This window comes from Suncus etruscus, chromosome 4 (assembly GCF_024139225.1).
Source record: "Suncus etruscus isolate mSunEtr1 chromosome 4, mSunEtr1.pri.cur, whole genome shotgun sequence".
Taxonomy (NCBI): domain Eukaryota; kingdom Metazoa; phylum Chordata; class Mammalia; order Eulipotyphla; family Soricidae; genus Suncus; species Suncus etruscus.
In genome coordinates, this window is record NC_064851.1 from 160261157 (window position 1) to 160271598 (window position 10442).

A 10442-nucleotide genomic window follows, 5' to 3' on the forward strand; every position below is an offset into this window, starting at 1 on the left:
AAGAAAAAAGAAAGAAAAGAAAAGAAAAAAAGAAAAAAGGAGAAAGGAGGGGGCTGGTGTGGCAAGGTTTCGTGCTTTATTTTCCCCTTCCTTTTTATTTGCATAGGTACAGTAAGTATTGGAGAGATTAGAAAGGGAATTCTCTTGGCCTAGGGTTTCCACCCTTGAAGCATACTCTCATGGTAACAACTACAGGCTCCATACACGCTCATTTGAACACCCCAATGTCTTTATATGGTGCCAGAACACTTTTCACTCAGTTGTGGATGATAAAATCAGGCCTTGGTAACTAGAGATCTTGGTATTTTCACCGGTCATAGGATGAAACTTAGGATAGATTCTTTACAGTTCTAGAAGTTTTGTTCCATCACTGTTGTTGTAATCAGTCTTCTGTAATTAGTGGTCTTGGTTTTTGTACAGATCCTAGGACAAGGCCTAGGATAGAGTCTTTCATTATGTTTCCAGAAGTTCTGCTCAGTTGCAGTTGTCAAAGTCAGACCTCTGGAATTAGAGATCTTAATTATTGTACAAATCCTTGGCCGAAGCCAAGGCTAGGATCCTTCTTATTGGTTCCAGGATAAGTTCTGCCTAGTCATGGTTTTAAAAGTCAGTTTTCTGTAGTTAGCAATCTTGGTTTTTGCACAGAGCAAAGGACAACATATCTTCTGATTTTATCTTACCATTAGGTGATGAGACAACCTGCTCTTAGTTCAAGTTGTTGCCATTTTCTCATTGACAGGATATCATATTAAAACTGGCATGTCAATGCCAGAGCAGTATTAGGAATTTCCCAGGGGGAGTTTGGTTCCTGGTGCTGTTGCAGGGAACTGTGTCAGTTCTATGTCTGGGATCTAGGATTCAGGTTTGGACTGTCCATGAAAGATCACATGAAGTCTAAGTTGGGTCTACATGACACATGTTCAGGGTGGGAGGCACCCTGGATTATAAAATGTATAAGATCTTATTCCTAGCAGATAAAAGCTTGTTTCTATACATAAAATTTCCCCTTTTATAGTATGCTTTTGCAAAAAGGAAACGTGCCATCTTATATTGTTGGTGCATTTGGGGGAAAGAATGACAGGCTACACTATCTCTGTGCCGTGGTTTTGACCTGAGCTTTTATCCCAGGCAAGACTTTTTCTTTTCGGTTTTCATACCAAGCAGAACCAAAACAGTTGACATTAAGGGAAATATATATTGATGAATAGATAAAATAAATAATTTTTTAAAAAGTAATTAAAAAGGGGCTGGAGAGATAGCATGGAGGTAAGGCGTTTGCCTTTCATGCAAGAGGTCATCGGTTCGAATCCCAGCGTCCCATATGGTCCCCCGTGCCTGCCAGGAGCAATTTCTGAGCATGGAGCCAGGAGTAACCCCTGAGCACTGCCGGGAGTGACCCAAAAACCACAAAAAAAAAAAAAAAAAAAGTAATTAAAAAGTGATTTAAGAGACTACCTTACATTTGGGAATAAATAGACTGAGATATTATTATAGAGGTATTAAATGTATAAAGGAAATATAGGCTTCCCCAGTAAGTCTTTTGAGATATTCTTGTGAGGATGAAATTCAAGGCATATTTTCATCACATCCCTTGGTCTTGTTGAGTTTGAGAAATGATTTGCAGCAGTGAAGGGTCCTTCCGGAGCTCAATCTGGTAACATGCAACAGTCCACATTTGGAGGGGGGGGAAGAAGGGCATGGGTCAGCAGGAGTGTTGGTTGTAGTTTAGGTATTATTTGTCTTTATATGTTTCTTGAAAAATTCCATATTCTGCTAATATCAGACTCTCTTTACTTAGATTTTTCTTCAGTTCTAGTCCTAGTATTTTTTATTAAATTTTTTTTATTTCTACTCTCTTATTCTCTGCAGTGTTTTAGGTTGTACATTCTGTGGTTTCTTGAATTCTTTAAACAGCTTTAATATATGCCCCTTAACAACTGCAACTAGCAGAACTTCTGGAAACATAATAAAAGACGCTATCCTAGGCTTTGTCCTAGGATAGGTGCAAAAATCAAGACCACCAACTATAGAAGACATTAAAACAACAGTGATGGAACAGAACTTCTAGAACTGTAAAGGAAGACTCCATCCTAGGTTCCATTCTAGGTCCTGTGCAAATACCAAGATCTCTAGTTACAGAGGCCTGATTTTATCATCCACAACTGAGTGGAAAGTTTCCAAACATCACAAAAGAACCTAAAGGAGAGAATAAGAGCATGTATAGAGCCTGTAGTTATTCCCAGGACAGTATACTTCAAGGGTGGAGAAACCCTGTATCTCTTAGGTCAAGGGAATTCCCTCTCTAATCTCCCCAATATTTACTGTGCCCATACAAAACACACAAATTAATTTTTTGTTATTATTGTTGCTTGTTTTTTATGGTTTTATTTTTTATTTTAATTTTAATTTTTAAAATTTTTTTCATTTAAACAACTTTATTATATAAATGATTGTGTTTGGGTTTCAGTCATCTAAATAACACCACCCATCACCAGTGCAACATTTCCATCACCAATGTGTTGCTTGTTTTTTGTTTTTGTTTGTTTTTATCTCAGGACTGTGGTTATTGTTTGGTTGTTGTCTTTATTGCTGTGGTGATTTCGGGGCTTTTTTAAATTGATTTTTTGTATTGTTATGTTTTTATTCCTTTTTCCCTTCTCCGAAATTGATATTTATAGCCTCTAGAACAGGGGTCTCAAACTCACGGCCCACGGGCCGTTTGCAGCCCTCCGTACAACATTTTGTGGCCCACGGCTGGCTTTCAAATATTGCAGTATTTGCGATTACTTGCTTACCAAATAATAGCAATAAAAATCGCATTAGTGAGAAAAATTGCATTAAACATTCGCATACCCCGAGCAGTTTTTGCTTACTAATGCGATTTTTATTGCGAATATTCGGTAAGCAAGTAATCGTGAATACTTTGCGCCTAGCATAGACGTCATTTCCGCTGCTCCTGCCTGCTGTCCCTTGCATTATTGGAGGCCAAAGGGAGAGAAGGGAGAAAAGGAAGAGAAGTTTATTACAGAATTAGATTTTATCATACCTTCATCATGACTTCATCAAAGCCTGCAGTGAAGAGAAAGATTGATGACGAGCACAGACAATTTCAGGAAAAGTGGGAGATGCAGTATTTCTTTGTTGAGCACAAGGGCATCCCCACATGTCTTCTTTGCTCAAGAAAGTTGCAGTGCACAAGGAATACAACTTGAAATGCCATTATTCAACTAAACATGCTGAGGAATGTGCAAAATATCAAGGAAATGAGAGAGTCAAGTGGGTTGCCAGTCTTAAAGCATGTCTAATGAGGCAACAAAATTTCTTCAAGAAAGCAACCAAAGAGAATGTTGCATCAGTCAAAGCTAGTTACATAGTTACTGAGATGATTGCTAAGGCAGGGAAACAATTCACAAAAGGAGAGTTTGTTAAAAATGCATATTACAGGCTGCAAGTATTGTCTGTCTGGAAAAGAAAGGTCAGTTTAGCAAAATCAGCCTTTCTGCCAACACTGTGGCAGAGCTCATTTCTGACATGTCAGGTGACATTTATCATCAACTGTGTGAGAAAGCCAAATGTTTTGGTGCAGACTCAGTTGCTCTTGACGAGGGCACAGATATAACAGACACTGCGCAGCTCACAATTTATGTCCGTGGTGTTGATTGCAATTTTGAATTGACAGAAGAGCTGCTCACAATAATTCCAATGCATGGCCAGACCACTGCTAATGAGATATTTCACATCTGTGTGATGCCATTGAGAATGCAAGTTTGCCATGGCAGAGGTTTGTTGGAATAATAACCGATGGAGCGCCATCGATGACAGGGAAGAAAAATGGACTGGTGGAACTTGTTAAAAAAAAAACTTTAAGAGGGGGGCGTGGAGAAGGCCATTGCTCTTCATTGCATTATCCATCAGCAGGCCCTTTGCAGTAAATGCCTGCCGTGTGACAATGTGATGTCTGTTGTTGTGAAATTTATCAACCAAGTCAGATCCACGGGCTTAAAGCACAGGAGGTTCCATGCTTTTTTTAGAGGAAATGGAGTCAGAATATGGAGATGTGCTCTATTTCACCGAGGTATGTTGGCTCAACAGGGGAAATGTCCTGAAAAGATTTTTTGAGTTGAGAGAAGAAGTGAAAAACTTCACGGAGAAGGATGAGAATAATTGAGTGATCACAAATGGCTCATGGACTTAGCTTTTCTTGTTGACATCACACATAAGCTGAATGTACTAAACAAGATGTTACAAGGCCCGGGGCAGCTTATCAGTGCTGCCTATGACAACGTGAGAGCATTCTCCACAAAACTTGTGTTATGGAAATCCCAGCTCTCTCAGACAAACCTTTGCCATTTCTCAGCATGCAAGAAACTTGTGGATGCAGGCATACCATTCAGTGGTGAGAAATATGTTGATGCTATATTTAAGCTAGAGAAGGAATTTGATCACAGATTTGCAGACTTCAAAAAGTACAGAGCCACTTTCCAAATTTTTGTGGATCCCTTTTTCTTTGATGTGCAAGATGCCCCTCCTGTGCTTCAAATGCAGCTCATTGACCTGCAATACAACTCTGATCTCAAAGCCAAGTTCAGGGAGATTAGTGGAAAAGCAGACATGCATGGGAAATTTTTGAGAGAATTGCTCCCCACTTCCCTGAGCTTTCCCAAATGTTTAAGTGCACCATGTGCCTTTTTGGGAGCACATATTTGTGTGAAAACTTATTCTCCACAATGAACTTTAATAAGTCAAAGTACAGGTCTAGACTTTTTTTTAGTATTTTTTATTTATTTAAATATCTTGATTACAAATATAATTGTGATTAGGTTTCAGTCATGTAAAGAACACCCCCCTTCACCAGTGCAACATTCCCACCACCAATGTCCCAAATCTTCCTCCATCCCACCCCACCCTCACCTGTACTCTAGACAGGCTTTCCAGTTCCCTCATTCATTCACATGATTATGGTAGTTCTCAGTATAGTTATTTCTATAACTGCACTCACCACTCTTTGTGGTGAGCTTTGTGAAGTGAGCTGGAAGTTCCAGCCCTCCTCTCATTGTCTCTGAGGATTGTTGCAAAAATGACTTTTATTTTTCTTAAAATCCATAGATGAGTGAGAATATTCTGCGTCTCTCTCTCTCTCTCCCTCTGACTTATTTTATTCAGCATAATAGACTCCATGTACATCCATGTATAGGAAAATTTCATGACTTCATCTCTTCTGACGGCTGCATAATATTTCATTGTGTATATGTACCACAGTTTCTTTAGCCATTCGTCTGGTGAAGGGCATCTTGGTTGTTTCCAGAGTCTGGCTATTGTGAATAGTGCTGCAATAAACAAAGGTGTGAGGACGGGGTTTTTGTATTGTATTCTTGTGTTCCTAGGGATTTTTCCTAGGAGTGGTATAGCTGGTTCGTATGGGAGGTCAATTTCTAGTTTTTGGAGGAATCTCCATATCGTTTTCCATAGAGGTTGGACTAGATGGCATTCCCACCAGCAATGGATATGAGTTTTTTTCTCTCCACATCCTCGTCAGCACCGATTGTTCTCATTCTTTGTGATGTGTGCCAATCTCTGTGGTGTGAGATGGTATCTCATCATTGTTTTGATTTGTATCTCCCTGATGATTAGTGATGAGGAGCATTTTTTTCATGTGCCTTTTGGCCATTTGTATGTTTTTTTTTTTTTATCAAAGTGTCTGCTCATTTCTTCTCCCCATTTTTTCATCTTCAAGCCATGCTGAGGGTCTCAACTGCTTCCTCTCTAAAGCCAAATGTGGTTCAGATTTGTGAGAAGAAGTGCTGTCAAGTCTCTGGCAGCCAGGAATAGGCAAAAGATGCCATGTTCAGAAGAACTGTTCATGATCTTCACTCAATGTTCTATTCATGTTCAAAAAAAAATTAAAACTGTTAATAATCACATTTGAGGACTTTTTGTGTGTGTGTGTGTGAAATCCCTTATGCGGCCCTGCTTCTCCTTGACTTTGCCTCCTGCAGCCTCCAGGTAAATTGAGTTTGAGACCCCTGCTCTAGAATGACTCCTGCCATTTTTTTGCTTGTTTGTTTTTGCCCCCCTCTTTTTTCTTTCCTTCTAACAGAATCTCATAACTTAAATCATTTTGTTTTGCCTCACAAACTGAGGGGGAAATAATGGAGGATACCAAAAGCAAACATTTGTATGAACATTGAGTCGAAATAAAGAAATGATCAAACTTAAACACCAAATTCAAAGCCAATGACAACAGAGTCGATACCCAATCTACAACATGCTAGCCACAGAGGGGACCACTTATACTAGGAACCCAGGGGGATATGGGATTCATGCTGGGAACAGGAGTGAAGGGAGGACAACATTGGTGGTGGTTATGCCCCTGATTCAATGTCACTATGTACCTTAAACATTACTGTGAAAGATTTGTAATCCACTGTAGTCAAAATAAAAATAGTTTAAAAACATAAACAAAAAAACCTACATGCTCTCTAAAGTCCTAAACAGAGAGGCTATGTAGGTTGCTGATCTTCATTGGGTCTTCAGAACTAGCATCTCAGTCACAAGATATAGTGGGGGTTCTGTGTTGCTTTTCCTTTGTAACTTTTGTAGAGTGGTGCTGCTTTTGTATGTGTTGTTTTGTTGCTTTTTGATGAGAAGAAATGGTACTGCTGGGCTCATACCACTTAGTTCAATTCAAAATAGGCTGTTTTCTTCAATTCTAGAAAGATCAGTTTTAGCTTTTATCTGTTCACAATTTTCCTACTATGTTCTTCCTATTTTATTTTATTTTATTTTATTTTATTTTATTTTATTTTATTTTATTTTATTTTTGGTTTTTGGGTCACACCCAGCAATGTTCAGGGGTTATTCCTGGCTCTACGCTCAGAAATCACCCCTGGCAGGCTTGGGGGACCATATGTGATGCCGGGATTTGAACCAGCGACCTTCCGCATGTAAGGCAACCGCCTTACCACTGTGCTATCTCGGCCCCTCCTATTTTATTTTTTATTTATTTTATTTTTTTTATTTAAACACCTTGATTACATACATGATTGTGTTTGGGTTTCAGTCATGTAAAGAACACCACCCATCACCAGTGCAAAAAATTATGGAACGCTTCACGAATTTGCGTGTCATCCTTGCGCAGGGGCCATGCTAATCTTCTCTGTATCGTTCCAATTTTAGTATATGTGCTGCCGAAGCGAGCACTCCTATTTTATTTTTTAAAGTTTCTCTTGTGAAGATTTCTATGCACTCTCTATATATTATAATGTTGCTTTCACACTTTCTACTTATCTTTCTGTGATACAGTATAAAAAATTTCCTTAAATTCTACCTGCTGTTTTATTAAATTTTTTAATACTTTCCAAGTGATAATTTTAATTTCAGACACTATTTTATTTCAGTTCAAAATGTAAGTTTTAGAGGCCAGGGTTATAGCACAGCGGAAGGGCATTTGCCTTGCACACAACTGACCCAGGATGGACCTGGATTCAATCCCTGGCATCCCGTATGTCTCCTAAGCCAGGAATAATTTCTGAGTGCATTGCTAGGAGTAACCCCTGAGCATCACTGGGTGTTGGCCTACCTCAAAATACCAGTTTTATTTTATAAAAGACTTTTGTTGTGTGTGTGTGTGTGTGTGTGTGTGTGTGTGTGTGTGTGTGAGAGAGAGAGAGAGAGAGAGAGAGAGAGAGAGAGAGAGAGAGAGAGAGAGAGAGAGAGAGACCAAATAATGCTCAGGGTTACTTGTATTTATCTTCTGAGGGATCAATTTAGCAGACTCTGTGGACCATATATAGTACTGGGGATTAAAACCCAGATTGGCCATGTAAAATGCCCTAATACTTTGGTCCCCACTGTCAGTTGTAAAAATCTTCTCTCATTTTCTAAAGGTATCTTCAAGGAGGAAACATTACTGTCCAAACAAGTGGAAGCAGAGATAAACAAATGAAATTATATTAAACTAAGAAGCCTCTGCATCTCAAAGGAAATAGTGACTAGATTACAAAGGCCACCTACGAATGGGAGAAATTATTCATCCAATACCCATCAGATAAGGGGTTAATATTTAAGATATACAAGGTTCTGACAGGACTCAACAAGAAAAAACATAACCCCATCAAAAAGTGGAGAGAAGAAATGAACAGATACTTCCTCCAGGAAGAAATACAAATGGCCAAAAGATACATAACAGTTCTCAACATCACTAATCATCAGGGAGATGCAAGTCAAAACAATGAGGTACCATCTCATGCCACAGAGACTGGCACACATCACAAAAAATTCAAGAACAATCAGTGCTGGTGGGGATGCGGTGAGAAAGGAACTCTCATTCACTGCTATGGGAATGCCATCTAATCCAGCTGTTATGGAAACCAATATGGAGATTCTTTAAAAAACTGGAAATTGAGGAGCTGGAGTGATAGCACAGTGGTAGAGCTGTTTCAGGATGGATCTTGGTTCAATCCCCAGTGTCCCATGTAGTCCCCTGAGCCAGGAGTGATTTATAAGTGCATAGCCAGGAGTAACCCCTAAGCTTCACTGGGTGTGGCCCCCCCCCAAAAAAAACAACCCTGGAAATTGAGCTCCCATATGATCTAGCAATACCACTCCTAGGGATATACCCTAGGAACACAAAAACTCAATACAAAAACCCCTCCCTCACATCAATATCCATTACAGCACTATTCATGATAGCCAAAATCTGGAAACGACCCAGATGCTTGACAACAGATGAATGACTAAAGAAACTGTGGTACATATAAACAATAAAATATTATGCAGCCATCAGGCAAAATGAAGTTATGAAATTTTCCTATACATGGATGGACATCAAACTATTATGCTGAGTGAAATAAGTCAGAAGGACAGAATTAGATACAGAATATTCTCACTCATCTGTGGGATTTAAGAAAAATAAAAGCCATTATTGTAATAATACCCAGAGACAATAGAAATGAGGGCTGGAAGCACCAGCCCATGATATGAAGCATACCACAAAGAGTGGTGAGTGCAGTTAGAGAAATAACTGTACTAACAACTATCATGACAATGATATAATAAATAAGAGAAATAGAATGTAGGTCTTAAATGCAGGCAGGGAGTAGAGGAGGAGGGAAATGGGGCATTGGTGGCGGGAAGGTTGCACTGGTGAAGGGGGATGTTCTTTTCTATAAGTGAAAACCAACTACAAACATGTTTGTAATCATGATACTTACATGAAGACATTATTATAAAAAACCCAGAACCTCTTACATGCAAAGTGTATTTGCCATTTTTTAAAACATTTAATGTATCTACATTCAAACTTCTTTGAGAACAAATTATTATATATTGTTTGGGATGTATTAATTATTTTATTTGTTTGGGATGTGTTAATTATTTTATTTGTTCTGGATGTTAAATCTCCCTCTTGGGAATTATTTACTGTGTGATTCATAAATCGTCCCTAAGAGACCCTCTTTACTTTACATCTGTCAGAATCCTAAATATTTCACTGATTTTGAAATTGGTTTTTATATTATTTTCTTGGTGTACAAATGAGTAATCTGTGAGTTGTATGGATGATGACTCCAAACTCATAAACTGTGCAGCTTGTGATTCGGAGCAAATCTTTGAAGAGCAAATCTCTTTTTCTCTTCTACTTTTTACTGTAGATATAGTGAGATTATTTAGAGTTTCTCTGGATAGTGGTTAAAAATATTTTAGATCTTGTTTCATGATCATAGAGGGGAGCTTTTTCTCTTGACCTGAAGCAAGCATTGCAGTTTCATCTACCTATTTTATGGACCAAAACTATAGATTCTCTGACATGTATGTGCGTTAAAACTCCAGCTACCAGGTAGTAAGAATGGTTTATTTTTTTACTTAATCTGTGCATCACTCCTTTTCAGTGGCAGCTCAATCTCTAATCCTGAATTTCTTCTTCATATTTATTAAATGAAGTGATTTTGCTTTAGTCTTAAATTTGGGCTGATGACACCATCAAGAATGATCCTTATGTAGGGAGCCAGGAGTAAGCCCTGAGCTTAATTAAGAGCTTAATTATGAGCTGAGTTTAAATGGAGGGGACAGAATGGAGAGATTTTGGAATGTTAGTGGAAAGAAGGGGCACTCTGGTAGTGGCTGTAATATTAGAATATGTGTGCATGAAATTATCACTAACAAGATCATAAATCAGGATGCTTCAATAAAATTATGGGGCAAATGTAATTAACCCTCAACTTCTACAATTGGAAGAAGTCCAGCTCTACCCCTCTGCCTAATATTTTTGACAAAGTATTTCTGAATTTAAATGATTATTAAGAAAAGCTTGACTGCAAAACAGACAGAATGGGTGACAACCAGCAGCAGAGGTGGTAGCAACAGGTGGCTTTTGAATTCAAAAATCAATTTAAACTCAGGTTAATGTGCTCAGGGAAGTGCACGGTGACTCTACTTCACTCCGG

The 10442-nt window shown here is 38.6% G+C and overlaps 1 non-coding gene across 1 annotated transcript; it reads right to left on the minus strand.

Moving 5' to 3' along the window:
- Positions 1-7093: 7093 nt before the first annotated feature.
- Positions 7094-7200, minus strand: LOC126008259 (U6 spliceosomal RNA). Its single transcript, XR_007495598.1, has one exon. It is a non-coding gene; the product is annotated as a U6 spliceosomal RNA (small nuclear RNA).
- Between the last annotated feature and the right edge of the window lie 3242 nt (positions 7201-10442).